This window comes from Arvicola amphibius, chromosome 7 (assembly GCF_903992535.2).
Source record: "Arvicola amphibius chromosome 7, mArvAmp1.2, whole genome shotgun sequence".
NCBI lineage: Eukaryota > Metazoa > Chordata > Mammalia > Rodentia > Cricetidae > Arvicola > Arvicola amphibius.
Genome location: NC_052053.1, coordinates 124,330,296 through 124,353,461, shown reverse-complemented (window position 1 = coordinate 124,353,461; position 23,166 = coordinate 124,330,296).

Here is a 23,166-nt window from a genome sequence, read left to right as displayed (position 1 = left end):
ACCATGAATTACCAGGTTGGCCTGCTGAATGTATGCTAGACTTCCTGGCAATTGCATTCATACTCCTCAATTCTTTCATCTTATATGTCTGTTTGTATTATCATCCCACTATGCCCTCTATTCATTAAACTTTTTCTTCTGTGTGGTGTGGACTATTAATTATGCTTTCTGACACGGATTTTATTTGATCAATAATTTCATATCAAAAAAACAAGAACAAAACGAAAAATAATTTTATATCAAGTACGTATGTATTGTTGTTTGTTTTTTAGTGTTGTAATTACATTGCTGGATTTTTCTTACATTGCACTTTCTCCCACAATTCATTAACTGCTTCAGTTTGGAAACTGTCTTGCTGAGGTCATGAATAAATTTCCTTAATTTATGCATTCATTTGGTTGAGTATGGTTATTAATTCCTTTTAAAAGTAGGACTTTGAATTTTTTTTCTCAAGCACAAGCTATCTTGGTGATTGTCACTTCCATTATAGACTAAGTCGATTAGTTGCGGATGAATCATGACTTCTGTCATGTTCTTTGACTCCTTTGTTGTTGTTGTTGTTGTTATTTAAGTGGTTTAAATAGATACGTCTTTTAGTTTTGAATTTCTCGTCTCCCAATTCTATCTAGATTGTGCTCTTAGCACATACATCCCCAGGATTCCCTAAAATTTCCCATATCATCACCTTCTGGTTGAAACATTTTAAGTCAGTTGCACATTATTGTTGTATCCTTTCAGGCTATAAGCTCAAATAGCACTCTTTTGGGTGACAGATATGAATGGGGATGGGTAAGAATAGTAACATCAAGATTAAAAAAGAAAGAGTTTGACTAGTGACTGACAAAGAGGAGAATGTGGTGAGATGCATTAAAGGAGAGAGAGAGAGAGCAATCAGGCTAAAGGCTTGCAGGATATGAGAATTCAAATAGACAGAGACATATTAAATATCTAGGGACCAGAATACTGGGCTTAAAGAACATGTGAGGGATGATATCAGTCCTCTAAGTTGGGGCTTTACGGAACATAAGAACATATAAATAGCAAGTTTCCTTCTTAACTGGTAGATTTATCACCCCTGCATTCTACACACAACAGTAAGGCTGTTAAGCTTCATCTCTAAAACCTCTACTATCTAGCTTAGAAGTTGGCATGCTCAAAGACACTAATATTTGCTTTGTCAGTTGTTTTGTGCAGACATTAGAAACTGTCTACAAGGGCTAAAAATGACTTAATGACTCTGTGAACTCTCTGGCATACACCTGTAATGGAAGTAGAATTCTGCGGACTCTATAGAATTTACAGTATCTCACCATGGGAAAAGCCAACATCTTCCTGATACTATCCTTTTAATCAATCCTTGTGTCTTACACATCATGTATCTCAAACCCATCCATTTCCCCATCCTTTTGTATCTGACTTCTGCCCTTTCAATCTTTCCCTCAAAATAAGACAAAATAAAATTTAAAAGGAAAACAAAGGTCGACTGATTGTGTCATGGCAACTGTACCGTTGACACAGTGAGTCACATTGTAAAGCCTTTTATCCATATGTATTTTATATTTATTTGCAAGTTTTCGCTTCAAAGAGTCATTGGTCTAATTTGAAGCCTCTGGTTTCAGCTACACTATGAATGTTGGGCCCTAACTGGAATGGATATCCTGTTGTTGCCCTGTGTCATGGAGATCCTGCAGCTTTGGATCTACAAGACAGGCCCCTTCACATGCTCCAGCCGATCACAGATAGGGTGGTTGTTGGGGTGAGCCAACTCATAACCCTGGTTCTGGACCTGGATGGTTGCTGGGTTGGTCTGTCCACTAGATGAAGGAGGCAGCCGGGTCTCTCAAGCTCACCCCTTCCCCAGACAACAGCTCCACTGTGCTGCCCAGCCAAGGTGCAGGGCCTGCTTACCCCAGAGTTGCAGCTGGTAAAGGGGAGGGCCAGCTTCCTCCCCAGCTGGAGGCAGTAGAGGGAAGGAGGAGGGAGAGGAGGTGAGGGGAGTAGGAAGGAGGAGGGGAAGAGGGGGAGAGGGGAGGGTTCAATTGTTTTTACTAGTTATTTCTGTTAACCTCAGAGTGAGGCAATACATTGAGAAGCCCATATCAGGTGCCCACACTTTTTCTCTAAGTGCCTTTCTTATCGGATGTCCTGGCACATCAACATTTTTCTAACATTCAGAAAAAAGTTTCATCCATAACTGAAATGTTCAGAGAATTGTGAAGGCCCACCTGCTGCTTGAGATCTTCCAGTGACTTCTTCCAAGTCATTCACAGTTCAGAACGCTTGCCACGATTCGGCAACTTCTCAAAGGTTCCGATCTCCTTTCCCTTTGCTTTTCACAGCCCGTTCACCTCCAAGCCCACCACAGTACAGCAGTCTCCTGCTTTCTCAGCAATGCTAACCTCCCACTATCTGACTTTTCCAACCATTATTGCCACTCCTTATAATACATTCCTTCTTCTTTTGAACGGGTAAAAATCTCCACAGTATTCATTAAAGTACAGGAGACTCTTCTTCAGGGAAGTGGCCTCCACGCATGCCATTAACACTTCTGTACCTCAGCTCCTTTAATTCTTTTCAGTCTGGTAATAAAATAATCATTTAATTTTTGTGCATTTTTTGTGTCTATCTATTTTGTTATTCTGAAACTCCATAGAAGTCTGTCTTCTTTCATGAATTGTCATTCATGTCTAGACTGTTCCTAGCAAGTGTTAGATGACAGCGGTGTGAAGGCTAACCAACACATTTGCATTCCACTTCTCTATCCTTATGAGTTGATGGTGGTAGCTCCTGTGACTAACTCGCTTACTAAAGAGCACACAGGAAGTCCTTGCATTAAGTTTTAAAATTTGATTGTTTGTTTTTGATTGTTTATTAGATTCCTTGGTCATGTTCACTGAAAACCTTTGTAAGAGTTACAAATACTCTACACAAAATGGGTACAATACTTTTGCGAGGAAATTTTGCAATCTGTAACAAATAAAAATATACTTTTGATCTAAAGAGACTACTTTAAGATAATTTTACTCAGTAAGAATCAGTTTTAAAAAGTGCTGATACTTTTTTTTACTTTACAAATAGATAATTTCTAAATCAAGAAATTTCAAAAAAGTAAAAATATATTTAATCAAAATAAAAATGAGTGGTACTATCACTAGGTAAAATATAAAAACTGTTTAGGGTAAGTAGAAATGCTTACTTTAAAGTTAAAAATCTGACTACAAATGCAGGAATTATTTTACAATGAGTATTTTATAGTAGCTCTAAATTTTTATGACACTCTCTTGTAATAGTGTGCTATGCCTAAACATTCTGAGTTATATTTAAATAGAAAATGCCAGGTATAAGCAATTTTGCATAGTACTTAGTTCAATAACACCCAGCAAATATAAAGAAAAAGAAATGTAAAGAGATGAATGTTATTGTCAAATCAAAATATTTATTTCCCCAGTGGATAGGTATTGTGTCAACTCTCTGCTCCCACTGCTCCCCCAGGATAGGCCTCCAACCACAATGCAAAGTATGGTTCCATCAGTGTTCATCTTGAGAATGCCAGTGAATTTACGGGGACAACTTAGATAGCACAGGTAATGATTATTTTCAGGAGTAGATCCCAGAGCAATCACACCACTGAAAAGTCTCACCCCAGTATGATGGCTTCCCTTAGTTGTAGAGATACAGTTCCTGCTTCTGCTAATATTTCACAGTCTGCATGTTCTAGCATCTTTGAGACCATGAGGTAATGTGCAGTTAGAGCAGAATCCTACAATTGGCTAGGAGGCTCGGGAGGGATGGAGTGGGATCTCATATGAAGTTCCAATGATCCTCCTCACCACTATATTCTGTTTGAGAGGATGAAGAGGCCCTTTGATCTTGAGGTCTCTTGTAAGAGTCACAGATGCTGTATTGAAGATAGTGAGGGTTCTGGCCAGAGGGCAGGGCTCTACAATAATAGCTCATGTTAGTTGTAATTTTTGCTATGCTCTGTGGTGTCTGGGTTCCTCAGAAGCAACATTTCCCTTGGTGTTTCAACGCAAGTCCTAAGTGTGCATTGATCACTCTGTGATGTTCAGGACCTGTATTCTGACAACACTCTGGCAAGAGAGGCAGAAGAATCAGGTCTAGCGCTGGCTATGCTCATCCAGTCTTCTGTTCATACCTTACTGCTTATTCAGCTTTCCAACCCTTGTACTCCTTCTCTTCCAAGGGTAATTGCTCTACCTTTATCCTTGCCTCCCTTCCCTTCTTGTATCCATTCTTTTCAGAATTTAAACTAGCTAAATTGTTTTTAGTTTTGACTGGTCAGTTTTTTTCATTATTATCATGAAATACCTGATGTAACCTACTTATGAAAAAAGAGGTTTATTTTGTTTGCACTTTCAGCAATTCAATGTCAGGGCAGAATTGGCTCAGGTCAGGTGAGAATCTCATGGAGAACAGAAGAGGGTCATGACAGGAGACAGTGCTGGAGCCTGGGGTCATGTTTCCTTCTAGGTAGCAGAGTGAACTGGAGAGGTGTTTTGTTTGTTTATTTATAGCAGGCACCTAAAAAGAATTCAAGAAATCTTAGAACTGTCCTAGAGCATATAATAGATGACCTTCTACCAGACCTTGCTTCCTAAGAATTTACACTGTTTTCTAACACTGACACCCTAGAGACTCTGCAATTACAAGCAAACAACTCGGAACATGAAAAAGCACACTTAAACTCTTGTGCACAGTAAAACAATTATTTCCAATTTTTTTTGCAGACTAACATACATCCATGTTTGAGCAGAAGCTTTCCCCTTTTTCTTTTATTGTGAGTAGATTTTTTTCAAATAATATATTCTGATTATTCCCCTTCCTCTTTCCCTCCCAGGTCTTCCTCTTCCTCTCCCAGATCATTCTCTTTCTGGATTTTCTTAGAAAACAAACAGGCTGCCAGGGTCGATGGTGCAGCTTTAATCCCAGACCTCTGGAGGCAGAGGTAAACAGATCTCTCCGAGTTTTAGGTCAACTTGGACCACAGAGCAATTTCCAGGACAACCAGGACTACACAAAAAAAAATCCTGTCTTAAAAGTACAACAAACAAAAATTTAAATAAGAGTAAACAAACAAATAATTAAAAAAATCCAAGAAAAAGCAAAAGAAACACATTAACACAGAGAGAATCACACTTTTGCACACACATACCCAGAAATACCATTAAAACACAAAACCAGCAGTCATAATAAATACACAAAGGACCTGTAAAGTTAGAAAAAGAAATCTTGACCTCTGACTCAAGATTATAAGACAAAGAACATTCCAAGATGCCACTGAGTTCATTTTATGCTGGCCATCGGCTGCTCGGTGTGTAGCCTTCTCTTAAGGCAGGTTTATTTTTTTTCCAGTGAGATTTCCTTGGAGAAAACTAATTTTTCATTAGTAAACAGTTATCAATTGGAGACAGTATTTCAGTATTATAAAGTTACACTTGCCAGCTGTTGGTATTAACTCCATTGAACAAATGGAGTCTTATTAAGAAACTCCTTATCCAAATCTATATTATATAGGGCACTGACAATGTTGTCTTCAGGCAATTTCAGTGTTTCAGGTCACATTTTTGTCATGATATAACTGAGAACTGTTTGTTTTTTTTTCAAAGTGACAGATATAGATTGAATTTCATTCTTTTTCATGTGAACAAAGTTTTTCTAGCACCATTTCTTTTTCTCCAGCATATGTTTATTGAAACTTGGTCAAATATTAAATAGCTGAAATTATTTGTATTTATATCTGAGGGATTGATTTTTTCCCATTGGTCTACATGTCTGTTTTTGTGGCAGTGGCATAAATGTTTTTACAACTATGGCTCTGCAATATATCACAAAATATGGGATAGCAATCACCAGAATTGTTCCTTTTGCTCAGGTTTTTTTTTTCCTCCTTTCTGGTGTCATTTGTAGTTCCATTTGAACATTAAAAGAGTCCTTTGCATTTAAATAGTGATGTAGGTGTTTTGATAGTGATTGCATTGCATCTATAAATATCTGTGGATGGAAGTATCTGTCCCTCCAGGGCCTACCATTGTTTAGTCCCAAATAAATGTACAGAGGCTTATATTAATTATAAAGTGTTATATTAATTATAAAGCGTTTGTTTTTTTTTGTTCATATTTATTCTAATTAGCTCTTACAATTTAAATTAACCCATATTTCTCCTCTTAGTTTAGCCACGTGGCTTGGTATATTTTCTCAGTAGGCATTTTCATCTTGCTTCCTCTGCATCTGGCTGGCTACTGCATCTCTGCCTTTCCTCTTCCTAGAATTCTTCTAGTCTGGTCACCCCACCTATAATTCCTTCTGGCTACTAACCAATCAGTATTTTATTAAACCAATACACGTGATAAGTCTGTATAGTGTACAAGAGCATAATTCCACAGCAAATATCTTTTGGTAGAACTGTCATTTTCACAAAATTTATTCTTTCAATCCATGAGTATGGGACATCTTTCCATTTTCTAGTGTTTTTCTCTATCTCTATACTCAGAAGTTTAAGCTATTCAATGGAAAAATCCTTCATTTTTTGGTTATGATTATGCCTGGGTATCTTATTTACTTTGAGATTATTGTGAATGGGAGTATGTCCATGATCTTTCTTTGTGTTTTATCCTGGTATATGAAAGAACTATTGATTTGTACAAGCAATATCTGTATTCATACCATTATTGAATTAATTTATCATATCTGGAAGTTTTCTGGTAGAAACATATAGATCTCTAATGTATAAAATCATATCATCTGCAAATAGGGACAGTTTGATTTCTTCACTATTTAATCTCTTTTATTGTCTTTTCTTGACTTATTGTTCAAGGTAGTAATTTGAGAGCTGTACTGAAAAAGAGTAGAGGAAGAATATATCCATATGACATTCTCAACTTCACTGGAATTGCTTCATGTTTTTTCTCTGCATAGGATTATGTTGGATTTGTGTTTCTCACATATACCTTTTATTATATTGAGGTGTTTCTCTTACATTCTTTAGGACTTTCATCACAAGTCATGTTTGATTTTTGTCGAAGGGTTTTGTGAAACTACTGAGATGATCATTTAATTTCTGACTTCAAGTGTATTTATATGTATTTTTTGCTTTTATTGATTTGAGTATTTTCAATCATCCTCACATTTCAGGGAAGAAGCTAACTTATTCAGGGTAAAAACATTTTTAAAGTATGTCTGTATTCTGTTTGTAAGTATTTTATTGAGCAATTTTGGATCTGTGTTCATCAGAGATACTGACTGTTTTCCTTTTGTTTTTAACAAATTTTGGTAATTACAGAAGTACTGGTATCAGGAGTTTGGAGTACTTTTGTTTCTATTTTTTGAAAAGTTTAAGAAGGGTTGACTGTAGATATTCTTTAAAAGTCTAAGAGAATAAGAGAATTCAGCTCCAAATCCACTGGAACCTGGAATTTTTCTAGTTGAAGGGTGTTTTAGTTTCTTTCTGTCTCCTCAGTTGTAATGAAGCTATTTAGATTGTTGATTTTGGTCTTGGTATAACTTTGATGGTTTGACTGAATCTAGAAAACCATCCATTTGTTTTAGGTTTTTAAACTTTGAGGAGTACAGATTTTTAAAATATTTCTTTTTAATATTATGAATTTCTTTGTTGTATGTGGTGGTGTTCCCTTGTTTATTTCTGATTCTGTTAACACAGAATATTCTCTTTATTTCTTTTGGTTAGTAGGGCCAAAACTCTGTCATGCTTATTTATCTTTCAAAGAACCAGCTCGCATATTTGGTGATTCTTTGTATTTGTTTCTATGATTCATTAAAATTTGCTCAGATTTTTATTATTCATTGCCATTGACTGGGTTAAGATTTGACTTGTCCTCATTTTTCAAATTTTTAGGTTCATCTTTATATCATTTATCTATATTTTATACTGATTTTTAAAAAATGTTGTTACTTAGAGCTCTGCATTTCTTTCCCTTATTGAATTGTTTATAAAATCTCCAAGAAATTTCATTGTGTTCAATTTTTATTTTCTTTTAAGTTCAGGAAATTTTGGATTTTTGTTCTGTTTTGTTTTCTATTTATTGATCTCTTATTTGACATGTTTGTCACTTACTAAAAAGTTGTTTAAGCTCCATGAGTTTGTGTATTTACTATAGATTTGTTCACTGTCAATGTTGTATATTTTATTGCATTAAGGTCATGTAGGATACATGGATTTATTTCAATCATTTTGACTTTGTAAAGATTTGTTTTGTGTTCCAGGTTATGATGTATATTAGAGAAGCTTTTATGTGCTACTATGTGAACCGTACCATTTTTGGTGTTTTGGTGGGATATTCTGGGGGTATCTGTTAAACCTCATTTGATGTGTGATGCCAATGAATTCAGATGTTCTTTGTTTATTTTCTTGCCTAGATGATCCATCTAATGAAGAAAGTGGGATATTGAAAATGGGGTATTACCACCTATTATTAATAAATTGTTGTTAATTAGTGCCCTTAAATCTAGTAATATATATTTATGAAATTTGTTACACTAGAGTTTGGTGCATGTGTATTTAAGATAGTAGTGTCTTCTTGGTTAACTGTTTCCTTGATTAGAATGATGTATTTCTATTTATCTCCTGCTTATTAGTTATAGTTTAATGTATATTTTGTCAGGCATTTACCTGCTTGCTTCCTGATTCCATGTGATTGGAGTGTTTTTGTCCATCCTTTCAGTCAAAGGTGGTAACTACCTGTAAAGATGTATTGTTGACTGGAGAGTTGAGGTTATTATATTTAAACTTATTGAAATGTGAGTCTATTACAATCTTTATGACTTTTATATTATTATTACGTAGAACTAAATTAGTATTTTTATGTTATTAACCTAGTGTATTTTAGTATTACTTGTGTTTTTAATAATGGCTTCTTATTTCTTTCTACGGTCTCTCAGCTATGTTCATTCTTCTCTTCAGCTTGAAATATTGTTTTCTGTATTTTGATTAGAATTGATTTGATGCATGTACTTTTTAAGGTTATGTTCTGGAGTGTTTTCTTTTCCTTTAATATAAAAGGGATAGTTTTGGTGGGTATCTTAGTCTATGTTAGCTAATATGTGTTTTAGGACTTGGATTATTGGTAGAAGTAGGTAGATCTTTGTTGCCCCTAAGGTATGCATATATTTCCAGGATAGCCAGGGCTACAAACCAACTATAACAAACTAAAACAAACTAAACTAAAGACAAACTAATAAACAAACCAACTGAAAAAAAAAACCAAATGTTCAAACCTGTGTACTACTAACTTTGGCATAGAATTTCTCTTAGACCCCATGTTACTCTAGGGCTCATTAGCTCATGTTTGCTAATGTTGGATAGTAAAGGATCTGACAGACCACTGTACTGAAAATCACTAGGAAGGAGACCCTGCAAGAACTTTACTTAGACTCATCTATTGTAACTGTCAGCTATTCAAGGATTCTGGGAATCAGTATGTTCCAAAATTGAAAACAAAATGCAGTGTGCAGTTCCCTCTGGAATCCAGGCAGTTTCTTCAAGGAACTTTGGCACTAGGACATATGTGTCAGGATGCTTGCAGAGGTCAGCTGAATGACCAAAAGTGATACAAGTTGTCTAATGATCACAGAAATGAGACATTAATCTTTTAACCTATAAGGAACAGTGTACATGTAGAAAGAGCAATGATGACATCAATATAATGATAACAAAATGATCATAATCACCTAGAATGTTCAAAACGTAGACTTCAGTGTAACAGACAACTTTGAGGTGAACATAAAATGTCCATAAAGATTTTTTTAAAATGTAGTACTTCAGAGTAGATTGATATGTGGTTACTATTGACTCAAAATCACCAAAAGAATTTGTTAAATATAAAATAGTGTTCAATGCCCTCAAAAGTGAGTTACACTATTTCCACAGAAAACTTCCACCTATTTTAGAAACCAATAAATTCTATATCTAACATAAGATTCTGTGAGTTTTTAATATTTATGATTTATGTATTATACATGTAGCAGGGATGTTACCAAAATTCTGTACAACTTTGAGTGTTATTAATGTTGGAGCATATTCTGGACATGACAGTAATTCCAGGAGCCCTCACTTCCAGTTTAAAGGTGTTACAAGGAAGCAAACAGAGTCAGAAAAGGAATGCCCAAATCAATCAACCAACAGAAGTGTACCTAAAAGGAAATGCTATCAAATTCTTGGACACATGGATAATACTCTCAGGGAGTTACACTAGTACCTGATATGTCCAATGATAGTTCAGTAAAAAACAAGCCTTTTCCTTTCAGAAGCATTTTTTTATACTTCAGCTGCAAGAAAGCTAGGACAATTTAATGATAACTAGACATACATAAATGTACACACAAACTACAAATTCACACAAATATATATTCAAAAGTATATACACATATACTTACATATTTTAAATATAGAATCACACTGTTTTGAATTTACAAAATATTAAAATTCATTTTTTCTCAGAATGTTTGAAACAGAAGCAACTTTGATTAAATGAATGCTATATTTGGCATAACTGAGATTCATTACTTGTTATGTGTGATATATTCGGTTAAAAGACTGTGAATATGACAAACAAATAAAATTTACTCATATCTCAAATACCCTTTGGTATTGGGTGCTTAACAATATCCTGAAATGTTTTTTATCAAATGTAAGGTATTTGAATAACATTTGAAACGTGTCACTATTTTAAAGTTACTCAGCAGTTAAAAGCAGTGACATCGTGCAATTTTCAGGCAAATAGAACTAGAAAAAAAATCATGCTGAGTGAGGTAACCCAGAGCCACAAAGACAAACATAGGTGAACATTGCCTGTTAAGAAAAGAATAACCATGCTAAAATTCACAGACCAAGAGAGTCTATGTAACTAGGAGGGCCCTCAGGAGTGGAGGGTGGGGTGAGGTAGGGTACCTGAATCTCCTTGGGAAGAGGAATTAGGATAGATTCTTTCTGGTAGACTGGGAATGGGTGGAGATGGAAATTGGGGAAATCAGATTGTGGAGGATGGAGGAAGAGAGAATGGGGAAGAGATGACTGAAATTGGAGGTCATTTGGGGAGGGTGATGTGGAAAACTTGTGCAGTAGAAATTCTATCATATCTCCAAAGGTGACCCAAGTGGGGATTCCTAGTAATGGAAGATACACAGCCAGGACTGACTATCTCCTTTAACCAAGAAAGGCATCCAACAGTGGGACTGGGACACGAAACCATCCACAAAAGCCTCTCCCAGAATGTGTCCCACCTGCGAGATGTGCTGAGGACAATATGTGGCACAATTATTGCACAGAACTTGTGGGAGCAGCCGACACAATATGGCCAAATTTAATACCCATGCCAGGAACCAGAAAATGGATAACCCAGAGACCTAGGGTTGAACCAAACACAACTAGGAGAAAAAAAAAGTCAATGAAATGATTCCTGATGATGCTCTGCTATAGTCATAAATCAGTGCCTTGCCCAATCACCATTAGAGAGGCTACCTCTGGCAACTGATAGGAACAGATTCAGAGACCCACAGCAAAGCATTAGGTGGACACTATCCAGGTTAAAGGTCTTCATTGGGTCCTTCCCTTTAGAACTTGGGGAACCCTCAAGAAGAGAAGGAGGAGGAATTGTGGGAAACATGTGTGGAAAATACCAGGAGAGGATGGCCTGAGGAATCAACTAACCATGATGTGTTTACCTTGCTTTCTTATACACTCAGAACCACTTGCCTAGGGGTGTCATTGTTCACAGACAGCTGCTTCTGCCTACATCAGTTACTAAACAAGAAAATGTCAAACAAACTTACCCATTGGAAATTTGATGGAGGCAATTTTTCAATTAAGGTCCCCTCTACCCAGATGGCTTTAACTTGTTTTGGGTTGCCAAAAAGCTAACCAACAAACATGCCAATCAAATGATGGTAGCATGAAACAGGATTTGAATCCAGGCAAGTTGGCAGTTACAAAGGCTATGTTCCAACCCTTCTGCTGCCATTTGGTTTTGCCAAAGACTAGAAATCTGTGTGAAGCGATAACATTAGTCAGTATGACTAAATACCTGAGGGAACAACTTAAAGGGAAATGATTTATTTTAGTTTATAGTTTCAGACGTTTTCGTCAATGATGGTAGGAATGATACGGCAGAGAAGAATACCTCACCCATTGGCAGAGAGAGGAAAGAGAAAGCAGAAGTGTCTCCTTGTCTAATAATTTTATTAATGCCTCCAGATTATCAGTTCTCAACCTTCCTAATGCTGTGACCATTTGATACAAAGGGTCATGTTGTGGTGACTCCCAACCATAAAACTATTTTTTATAGAATTTTGCTATGTTATGAAACATAATGTAAATATCTGTGTTTTCTGATGGTCTTTGGCAATCAATCTCTTTGAAAGGGCTGGTCCACCTTGGAAGGGGTTGTAACTCCCAGGTTGAGAACCACTGCTCCAGACTATGAAATGGTAACACCCACAGTCAGGATGGAGTTTTCTTCCTTAGTTACGCACACAGAAGTGTCCTTTGAGAATCTACTAGACCATTTTCAAACAAGCTGACAGAATGATTAGCCATCAGGAATCCACCTTAAATCCCAAACACCTGGTCTCCAGGAGGCTTATGTCTATCTCCCAGCAAGAGCTGCATCGTTCCAGTTGCAAGGATCCCATAGTCTTAAAAACGCCAACACTATCCCACAGTTCAAGTTCGAGGTCTTTTTCCAAAATTCAAGGCAGACTTTTAGCAGTGAGGTTCTGTTCAAAAATGGGCAAGGGAGATCATGGTGCTACAAAGTTAGCAGTCTCATTCTAAAAATGCTGAATGGGGCCATAGAAAGGACAGCTATGTCCAAAAAAAGTCACATAAATATGTACCTTAATGTTGAGCTTAAGACACATGTTGGGGAGGCGTGAGTCCTAGGGGTCTGGGACAGCCCTGTCCATACGGGCTTGCCACTTGCAGCTCACATGCTCATCTCCTCAACTGACTCCCCTCACTACCTGTGTCTTTCTGCAGTGGATCTTCAAGATTGCCAGCATCTCCATCTTCTAGGGGTCTTTATTGCGTCTTCAACTTCTGCTTCTTAGTTTCACAGATCACTTTCACAGGGATGACTGCAGGGGTTGGCTCTGTGTCATGTTGCTGGGCTTCTAATCCTTTCTTCGAAATCTAGATGGAGGCCTATACTACCTCTTTACTCTCGCAATTTCAGGCCTGAAAAACCAGGATTGCATGGATGTCTCCAGGCCAAGCCATAGCAAAGACCCTTGAAACACAGCTGAAGAAACGTTTCAAGGCTTGGGGAGATGAACATGGACAAACACTTGCCTAAATGACACGGTGTGAACAAGGTTCTCCAGAGTTTTCTTCTCAAAGCAGAGTTTTCACAAGAGAGAAAACCCTTAACTTTTTGTTCCTATCATAGGACAGGTTTGGTCAATTCCCGAGATGCCATTAAGACATTGCTCTGATCGCCACACTTGGCTCCTTTTGTCTTCTTTAAATCATTTTAGCAGTTGTACTTTTCTCCACCCCAACCCCACACGTATTTCTTTTCCTGAAAAGAAGAAAATTTTCACAATTTTCTGCGCTGCTTTTTGTAACTCTCATTGTAAACTTGGCAAGAAAGAGAGCAAAACCATGCAATGAGGGGGAGAGTCTCGAAATTTCCTTAGTCGGATTAATTAGCCCCTCACTGTTAAATCAAGTCTTCTACAAATTCTTAGAGCACTGTCACAATGCAGACAGGTGCTTTCAATAAAATACAGTATTAATGTTCCTGCCAGAGGGATTTAGTCATCTACACTTTACTGACCCACTTCTCCAAATACTCCTCCAAACAGTTTTGAAAGCTTCCAAACTACCTGGGTTGGTAGGCACAATGGCTCTCTTCCAAATAACAGTTGTCTGAGTTATTTAGATACTCGTTGTTATAACTAAATAGCTGAGAAACTACTTTGAAGGAAGGAAGCAAAGGGCATGATCTACAACATCAGAGATGGCAAGGCAGAACAGAGCAGCTCGCATGGCAACCACCAGGAGAGAGATGAGAACAGGCCTGCTGGCTCCCTCCTAGCTTCCTTCATTATTTCATCTGGGACTCACCCTACCACATTCAGAGTTTAGTTATTCCTCCCTGGACATAGAAGTCTCAGACACCCCCAAGGCAGCACTTACTAATCTTCTACTCTTTCCAATCTGATCAAGTTGATAATCAAAATTATCCTCAAAGATTGGTAAAATAGCCTTCATATTGTTGATTAAACTTAAAATTGTGAACTTCCTCTGCCTCATAAAATCCTCGTTCCTTTCATTCACATTCTTATGATATTAAATCCCAATTTAATACAGATCAATGAGAACAATTAGTTATATAGCCATAATAATTTTCTCCCCAGTAAAATAAAGTTCTTATACAGGATAATAATGCAATAAAGTTATTCATCTTATGTCATTTATTCAAAATTAATAATATTTTAGAGGAGATATATTTTTATTACCTGAGTAGTGACTTTGAGTGGTTCAGTATTAAGTAATAGAAAAACTTGAATAATAATTATTACATTAATTGACTAAGTACGCATGTTATTATAATTGTAAAGATTTATAAAAACAGTTTATTCTTTTAATTAGAAAACTATTTCCATAAAATAATTAGTTATTTTATGATAGCTTACAAACTTGTTTAAGATAATTTATACATAGGTATTGCAAACTTCTTTAACACGAAATAATGCAAGTACCACATATGATTTAAATTTAACATTTTATTTTAGTTACCTTCACATAAATATGTATATAGTGCAGACTGAGAGGCATTTATAATTCTTAAGCTGAAAAAGAAAGAAACTCAATCAAATATAGTATAATGATGCCCTTGGAAAATTATAATGAAGTAATAACTGACCTTCACTGTGTATAAAACTGTGACATCTTGAATTCAGTTGCCAATATAAACTACAATTACCAAATCACTTGGTGGTTTAGAAAATCAAACCATATTCTCTCCAGCTATTCTTCTGGCTTGGCATTACCTTCTAAATTTCAAGCTTACCCAGGTCTGCCGTGGTGCAGCAACTGCCTACATTTATTGACAAGCAAATATTTTCTCATCTGTTGCCACAAAGAAAGGATCACCCAAACTGAGAGGCCAGATTAAAATTTGAAATCCTGTCAAATGTCCAATTCTCACCATGACTTGTTATTTCGTATTGTCATTTTTGTACCCACAGAGTTAAGTCTTGTTAATTTTAACACATTTAAAAGAATTCTAAATCATGGGTTTAAAACTAATGGGGCTGAACAGACATTTATTTATCCTGCGAAGTGGGCCAATAAACAATTTTGTATTTTCAAATGCCAATTTTGAAGTTTGAAAGTCAAAGAATGTATTGCTAATTTTAAGGAAAACGAGTTACTTTAAGTAGACGTACAAACAAATATACATATGCTGAAAACATTCCTACAGGATCCATCTGATCCCTTATTGACTGAAGAAAAAGAACAGAAAACAGCCAGCTCTAGGTCTTTAGTTAGGACTTAAAAGCCAGGTTCGTGGGGAGGATAAGAATAAAAGCATTCAATAGTCTGTTTTTCCTGTTTTCCTCAAGTCTTAGACAAAACTCTGCATATAAAATCATTAGCTGCAATTGGGAGTCAAAGACTCTTTTTGACTCACCAGGCACAGTGGCCTCATCTACTTGTTTACTCTTAAATTTCTTATTTTCAGTATTCATTTCAGTCATTAAGCCACTGAGGTTAAAATTAAACACAGTTAACATTGATTCCCTAAAATGGAGTTCTGGGTAAGTTGAGAATTTACCAAGTCAGGCACATTTCAGTCTATGTAAGGAAAGCTTTAATTTACAATCACTGTGAAACCCCATGATACACTAAAATAGGTCATTGTCAAAAGTACCAAACGATTGGGAAGAGATGTGAACATGATGATATTTCTAATTTTAGTCAATCCCTCTCTGATCGTCCTGTAGCACCTTTCTTCCAAGGAGACCAGGGAGCTGCTTTATATTTAGAAAGAAAAACTGCTAACCACAGAGAAAATGCTCCCAGATTTATATGGATGAAAATAGGCGTCTGAGAAGATGAGCTACAGGGCATAGGGCCAAAGAGAAGAAGCTTGAGCAGTAGGAGTCGACCAGTGAAGGACCTGACAGGCTCTGCATCTCAACCGTTCCTTTGCTGTCCCACATTTTCCCAAATTAACCCTAAGGGAAGCCCACAGGAGCTTCCCCAGGCATGGCTCATGCTTGATTACTCAGGATGTTTTCATTTAGCACCATACTCGACGGTCTCTATCATACCACACTATCACTAGGGCTTGGTACAGAATTTCCCTGGAGGAAATATAAATATCCAGGCTTGCAGGAAGAGTTTTCGTGGCACAGGTGGCTTTATGTCTGATGTCAATGGGAGGATGGAAAACTCTGTGAATACTTTGATACTATGATAGACATCTTCAAAATGTTTAGTGATACTAAAAGATATGAATGGGCAGACTTTTAATAATTTTGAAACAAACACAAATTTTATTGTGGTTATCCCAGTGTTAAAATGTATAGAAATATGAAAAAGCCAAGATAGAAATACAACCGGTGGTCATGGGGTGGTCCTCTCCGTGGGAGCCACAGCATCCACGGTGCAGGTAAATAGGATACTACTAAAACGCCTATTTAATACCTCCATTACCTCTGGCAAGTTATTTATCATCAGCTTGTGGTTCTTCCCCTATTCAACATTTCCTTTTTTTATAGATCTTTGTGAAGATTATAACGTGGCATTTAGAAATTACTCAATTTATCTGTATGGTACAAATAACATATTTTTCTTTAAATATAACACCATTGGAGGAAATGTCTGTTTGCCCAATGTATTGAAAAGACTTCATGCTCTTGTTCCAGTTTATCAGCTCAACCATGGGAACCATGGCTGTATCTTAGGACTTCCTATAAAGTCTACAAATACACAGATGAGTATTTGTAGGTGTATTTTGGCATCTTAAGTGAGGGTAACCTATTTTTCTAGAAATATTATGGCTACTGCAAAGGTGATTTTTTCTGGTTTACAAAGTGTAATGAAGAAATAAAGATGCCTAGAATGCATGAGACACTGGGGATGATCACCTGTGCTGAGAGAGATTGAGAAGGACTGGAGGAAAAAGTAGGAAGAAGAAAGGGAGACAGGAAGCTTGGTATAGTGGAGTGTTTATCTGTGGCTTCACCTCATCAATTTGCACAAGCACACAGAAGGAATGCAATGTTTCATGTGAATACCAAAAGTTATCTAAACCTGTATTGTACTTGGTAAATTATTATCTACTCATTTAAAAAATGTTTTGAGGAAGCTATGTGTATCAAATATTAAGAATCATGTTAGTTTGAAACTATAAAGCTCTTACAGTGTTTCCTTAATGTAATTTTCCAAAAGGCAATGGTGAATTTATTAGTATATTATATGCCCCCCTCTCAGACCTTGATAACTAAATGGAAGGTACTATAATGTGGCTTATGTACCCACATTCGTCTATCCCAAACCAGCCAGGATGCTGACTTTGAGATAATAGAGTCTTCAACTCCCAGCATATACAGAGAGTCTTGTCTTTAATTCCCAACAAGCAGAGGACCTCATCTTGTGGCTTCTCACTGTCAGTCATAAAGGCATACAGGGAGCTTTCTAATATCCATGTCTTAATGATGCTAAAATCAAGAATAGTTTTGAGATATTTCACAGAATCTATTCCATTCAAAGTATTTAATTTCTTCAAACAGGTATGTGACACTATGGATCTCTAGGTGGCCAGTCACCTTTAAAAGTATTTAATGAGTGTTATTTTTAAATGTATACTTTCTGTTAGAAAATTATATGTTATTACCAATTTAACCTGATCAAATATGAATCACCAAATTCTCCAGCCTGGAAAAGGACTGGGAGATGAGACATTCTTAAGGAGTCTTGATATTTGGATCACCAAACCCTATGAAAAAGATAAATACAGCCCATTTTCAAAAACTTAGTCTCTGTTTTTGTTTGTTTGTTTGTTTGTTTGTTTGCTTTTCCAAGATTTTATCTAAGTACTAGTGGAGTTAGTATTTGAAATAAATAATCTGATTCTGTAGTCATTGTTAAAATATCCATTCAAACTTTAGTAATTGACAAGAAAAAAATGTGTGTATTGATGGTATAAGGTAACAATACAATACATATGTCCAATATGTGACAATCAAACCAGGGTGATCAGCTTTTCTACCTCATTTACTAGATCTCTATTCTCTCTCTCTCTCTCTCTCTCTCTCTCTCTCTCTCTCTCTCTCTCTCTCTCTCTCTCTCTCTCTCTCTCTCTCTCTTCTTTGGAGATAGAGTTTCTCTGTGTATCTTTGGCTATACTGAACTCTGCAGACCAGGATGGACTCAAACTCCCAGAGATCCACCTGCCTCTGCCTTCCAAGTGCAGGGATTGTCTTTCTATGTCCCCCTCAATCTCATTTAGTTTATTGACAGAATGCCCATAGTTAAAACACATTTTATCCACAAATAATCATTGTAAGGGCTAGAGAGATGGCTCAGTAGTAAAGAGCACTGGATATTCTTCCAGAGAACCCAAATTCAACTCCCAGGACCCACATCGCAGCTCCCACCTGCCTGTAACTCTAGTTCCCGGAAATCAGACACAGAAATACATGCAGGCAAAACACCAATGCAAATAAAATGAAAATAAACAAATCATTTTAAAAATTGTGTTCCTTTAAAGATTCATTGTGTGCACACATATATCACCATTTTATCTATTCATTGTATGCGCACGTATATCACATTTTTTTATCCATTCAGTGTTGGATAACAACTAATTACTATGTGTGCAAGGCTATGTTACACTTGGAATAATTGTTACATTCCTATTTTGTGCGTTAAGACTGTTTTAAGAAATTAACTTAGTGCTCATGGGTTAGCCTTGTGTATTTGATATAAATTTGTGTCCTTAATAAATCTATTTAGCAAAAAAAAAAAAAATCTGACCAAGTAATCAGAATTAAGGCCTCAAGTATTTTGTCTTCCTCTTTTCTCATCTTCACTTCTTATCTAATCTGAAAGGCCTTCTCAAGACTAAACGAACTCTCTGCATTTTCTGAAGGCCACTGACAGTCTGGCTGAGTTCCAGGGTGCAGAGTCAGCACAGGGAGACACTGAACTTTCCTTCATTGATTGGAAAGTGACACCACCTTGCTTGGTTCACAGAGACCCAGGCAGAATCAGTCCGCCTAAGGCATGGAGGTTAACATAGCGATGCACACAACTGGAATCAGAGTTGCTCTTAAAGCAGGAAAGCAACTTGACAAAAGTCAGAAGCCATAAAAATATTTTACATGCATAGTTGTTTCAAAGTAACAACAATTAAGTTCTTATCCCATTGATCCTAATGAGTACTTATTTGTTCATTCTTTTATTCATAAGGTCAACATATGATAGTGCTTGTCAAGCATTGAGACAAGTGTCCGTCTGTGTTGTTGAATTGTATGCTAGTCAGAAAGAAGAATGACTAAGCCTTTGTGATAGGTGGCTTACATCGCAGTATTCATACAAGCCAATTTTGTGCATCTTTTTCTTTGTTTTTGAGACAGGTTCTTGCATGTAGGCCTGGGTGGCCTCAGTTCAATTCTCTTACTTTTAGCCTGCCAAGTCCTGGGATTATAGGCATATGATATCACCATCAAGTTGATGCCGAATAGCATGTCCAAATCGATAGGATTTAGGTAATATCCTATCTCATCTTGTAACTGAAAGAGAGTTTATACTTAAGAATAATGAATCTTCTCTTAAGTTTTTAGATATAACCAAATATAACAAATCACTGGATTGGTGAGTGAGGTACAGGAGGTTAAACACAGTGATATTAAATAAAATCAAGAGGGAAGCCTGGAGCCTCAAATAAGATGCTTGCAGTTCAGGTTTGCCCATGTGCTGAATGATATGACCAAATGACTACCCCCAAACTCCAAATAAAAAAGGTATAGAGAAGAGTTAATGTTGTTTTACTTTATTGTTTTTTTTTAATAGGCATACATGCACAATTTACTTTTGTTCCTTTTTAGAACTTAACCTGGTACTTCTTTCTGAGTACCACCAAGAGGTGTCTGTGAACATCCTTAGACCGATCAGGTATCTGTGAACATCCGTAGACCGATCCTATCTCAGGTGCCTGGTTTGTCTTTCTCATGCCACTCTGTGATATTTGGTTACCAGTCCCCATTTGAAGCTCTGTCTTCCTTTGTCTTCCAAGTTACATCATTACTCTTCCAAGATATCCAGTTATTAACTGCTAAATAAATGTTAACCATTTATAATCTATGAACCCAGAGAGTGTAGGCATAGAGGAAGTGACTAGGGGTGACACATGGATTTCCCTGGTGGGTGACATAGATGAGATTTCTTAGGTAGACTTGAGCCAAGGGTTGTGGGGAGGGGATGAGGATGGAAGAATCATGCGAGAAAGGGAATGAAGTGTGGATGGGATTGAAGGAAGGAATGTGACGAAAGAAAACTAGAATTGAAGGGCATTGGAAGGGCAGTGTGGAAACTTGGTATAGTAGGAACTTCCTATGATATGTACAGGTGATTCTAATGAAGTCTCCTAATAATGAGAGAAGCAGAACATCTATTGGACATCTCTTGTCATCAAATAAAGCTTCCTGTGCTGGTACTCGGGTGGAAATTTCTTAACAACCCAGATGGTGGCCAAGAGAATAGATGTCTCTTTGCAAGAGGGCATCAAGGCCCCATTGTTTAAGTCAATAGCCATACAGTTCATTAAACATACAGATGTTGAGCTTGTGCTTACAAAGAACTTTCATTTTATCTTGTAGAGTTTTGTTCAAGAAGATAAATTGAAGCCTACCGAAAAGGAAACATGAATGCCAACCCAGGCACTAAACCTTTAATCTACTATCTGTCCTGCGTTTAAAATATGCTAATGTAATGGTGGCACAAACCTTGTGGGAATAGCCAACCAATGTCTGATTTCACTTAAGGCCCATTCCATGAAATGAAACCAACACCCAACACTGTATAAGCTAGAGATGAAAAACCAGATACTGAATAGCTCAGAGACCTAGGGTACAACCAAATACTACTATATTTTATTTTTGTTGGGTATTGTCCTTGCTTGTTTGTTTTTAAAAGTAACAATGAAATGACTCCTAATGATATTTTCACAGATCTATGATACATTCACTGATCAGTTCTTTATTCAGTCATCATCAGTGAAACTTCCTCCTGCAGCAGATGAGAACAAATACAGAGATCCACAGTAAGACATTATTCAAAGAAAGAGACCCAAATCACACAGCTCCAAGAGGTGTCTTCATCAACTACCTCCCCTTAGAGCTCAGGGAAACCCATGCAAGAGATGGATAAAGTTGAAGTATCAAAAGAAATGGAGGACTCCAGAAGAGTAAGACTCGTTAAATCAACTGAGCAAAGCTCATATGAACTCACAGATACGGAAGCAGCACATACAGAGGCAACATGGGTCTGCACCAGGTCCCCTGTGTAGATATTCTAAGCTTTTAGATCGGTATTTTTATGGGACCCCTGAGTGTGTGAATGAGTGAGTCTCTGATTGTATGGTCTTTTCTTGGAGCTCTTTTCCTTCTGTTGGTTTGCCCTATTTGATTTCAATGTGATGCTTTAAAAAAACATTATATTTTATCTTGTTAAAAACATAACTAAAGGGCTGGGCGGTGGTGGCGCACGCCTTTAATCCCAGCACTCGGGAGGCAGAGGCAGGCGGATCTCTGAGTTCGAGGCCAGCCTGGTCTACAAGAGCTAGCTCCAGGACAGGCTCTAGAAACTACAGGGAAACCCTGTCTCAAAAAACAAAACAAAACAAAAAAAAAACATAACTAAAGGATACTGGGGATAAACACTGACTCAGTAGATTAGACATAGCAAGTTAAAGAGAAGGGGCAGTTTGATAGAGTACGTGAGAGAAACTTAGTAGACTTGGTGAGATTTGAGTGTGGGGGACCCATCTGAGAATTTGTTTCATCCTTTTAGTTATAACTGCATTGATGACTCAATACAGGAGAAAAATGTTGTTGGGGAGAAAGTCGGAAACTAAATGAGTCTTATAGATAGAACTACCCATGTTATGAGCAGGTAAGAAATTCAGAATGCCAAATCAGCAGTCTAGTCTTGGAAGTCTAAAACTCTAGAAATGTTTGTAGTGGCATTGGTCGGCCATTTTCTTTAAATTGCAATATAACTTGTGGAGGTAGGGGAGGCTCATGACACTCACCAGACTCATGAGGACCTTCACCGGAAGTTAAAGGTACCTTAAGCAGTTGCTGGGGGAGGGAAGAATCTTCACTGTTATAGGTTATTATAAATTATGCAGGGAGCTTCTGTCATGTAGATTTTGAGAGTGTAGGGTGAAATTTTTGGTGATGGAGCTGCCTTAGAGTCTCCATTTCTCCTATAAGTAACCCCAATAAAGTTACTGTTTCCCTAAATGAACTTGGATGACATAGTTCTTTGGTCTCTCGTCAGTATCGAGAGTGAATAGACTACTCTCCTCAGTATGGAATATCTCTCTGGTATAGACTAGTCTCTTTCAGCTGAGAGACCCCTCCTTAACAGTACTATAAGCACTATAATTATCTCCATTTTGCAATAATTTACAAAAATCCATACTATAGTACACATTACAGCAAAGACTTGAGCCTCTGCTTCTAGAAGCAGGGCTTATAACTACCTCACTACACTGCTCCTCCTGCAGTTGTAGTAAGTCCATGAGAAGCAAGTTCAGTTCAAGTCAATGTGATTCAAGAGAAAACACAGACGAAGGGTAGATTCTTGTGCAGTACCACCAGATTATATATAAGCTACGAGTAGAGAGGGTTCAAGATGAAGAGATTAGTGGGCTGCAAGGATCCAGAATAACAAGGCACAGGGAAGTAACATGGTTTTTAAAGGAGTTAATAGTGTCCACGGACCTGCATAATGGAGATTCTCTATCATTACCTACAGCATTACTTTCCCTCAGGATCTTCACCTCAAACCTCGTCAGGCATCTCAAACTCATATAGCATCTTGACATTGGACAAAGCAACCCTGTACTGTGGAGCGGTACTGCTTAACCTTAACTATTAATATTTAGGCAT